We start from the raw sequence: 1,812 nt of genomic DNA, 5'->3' as shown, positions 1-1,812 counted from the left end.
GCGAATAACTGAAAAGACCATGGCCTGGATCAGGCGCACCTTGGTCTTCAGACTGACATCACTGTTTTTGAGAACTCTAAGGAGGTCCCTTGACAGCAGACTTTCCCAACGCAATTAATCTTCCGATTTCCCAGTTGCTGGTATCAAGAATGCTGATTGTTGAGTCAAGCAAACTAAAGACGTTAACAATCTCAAACTATTCACCATCTAACATGATGCTGCCAATCAGCCCAGTGATGAGGATCTTTGTTTTCTTCATGTTGAGCTTCAATCTATATTGAAAGCTGCGGTTCTTGACCTTCTGCAGAAGGCACTTCAGGTCCTCTTCAGTTTCAGCAAGCAAGGTTGTGCCATTTTTGTAACGCAGATTGCTGTTAAGTCTTCCTCCAATCCTGATGTTATATTCATTCTCATAGAGTCCAGCCTTGCAGTTAATCTGTTCTGCAGATAGACTGAAAAGGTATGGAGATAGGACCCATTCCTCATGCACACACTTACCTATTTTGAACCATGCTGTTTCCTTGCTCTGTTCTGACAATTGCCTCTTGGTCCAAGTATAGTTTTCACAACACAGTCAAAGATACAGAAAACTTATTTCTGGACATAATGTAATTTTAAGGGTTCATTATGTATCTGAAAATCTTAAAGATCAATCCTCTTGATTCCTCATAGCATTTATGGTATAAAAACTTTAAATATGTAAGAAAATAGTATTACTACTTCATTTATTTTTAAAACATCCTAAATATTTGAAATACATGGTTTGCGTTATTTAGAAAGTACTTTTGGAAAAAGGAATACCTTTTTAAAATGTTATCAGGCTGTTAAATTTTATACCTTTGTATCGGTCCTCACTACTGTTCTCATTTTTTAAATTCTCTTGCTAAAAATATTAAAAAATTTAAATAATTTAAGTAGAATGGGTGTTAAGCCATCTGGTCCAGGACTTTTCTTATGGGGAAGTTTTTTTATGAACTTTTCAATTTCTTGTAATGGGTCTGTTCAAGTGTTCTATGTCTGTCCTTGTCAATCTGGGTAGGGGATGCATTTCAAGGAATTTGTCCATTTCCTCTAGGTTTTTTAATTTACTAGAGTATAGCTTTTTGTAGTATTCTGATATTCTAGATTTCCTCTGGTTCTGTTGTGATGTCACCTGTCATTTTTCTTATTATTATTTTTGTATGAGTGTACCATCAAATCAGATCAGACTGGTATGAGATTGTCCCTCCTTCCCGGGCAGAGAATCTGGTGGGTTCGAACAGTGTGCCTCTGGGATTATAGTTGCAGCTCCTTGCCACTGGCCACCAGAGCTCCCCACCTCTGTCATTTCTTAATCAAGTTATCTGTGTCTGTTGTTAAATCTGCCAGTGGTTTGTCAATTTTATTGACCCTTTCAAAAACCCAGCTCCTGGTCTTATTGATGGTTTCAATTGTTTTTCTACCTCATTGATTTCAGTTCTTGTCCTGATTTTTCTTCTAGAGGATGTAGGATTAGATTGTTGGATCTATGGTCTATTCACTTTCCTTTGGCATTTGTGTAGAACTTCACTTACAATGTCTTGTAGTTTTGGTCGTTTTCACAAATTCCTTAAGGTTCTGCAAAGAATCCCATTTCCCTTTCAAACAGAACTTGATCTAATTATTTCCCCTTTGTAGGTAATTCTTTTTCTTGTGCTGCTTTAATTCTATCCTTATTTTTTAATTTGGAGAATTTGACTAGGATGTCTTTTGTGTTTTTCTTTTTGGGTCTAGTCTATTTGGTGTTCTCTGTGCTTCCTTAATGTGGATTTCCACATTCTTCAAAATACCTTA

Source organism: Elephantulus edwardii, unplaced genomic scaffold (genome assembly GCF_000299155.1).
Source record: "Elephantulus edwardii isolate Elephantulus edwardi_28Jun2011 unplaced genomic scaffold, EleEdw1.0 scaffold00047, whole genome shotgun sequence".
Lineage (NCBI taxonomy): Eukaryota > Metazoa > Chordata > Mammalia > Macroscelidea > Macroscelididae > Elephantulus > Elephantulus edwardii.
This window is presented reverse-complemented; position numbering follows the sequence as displayed.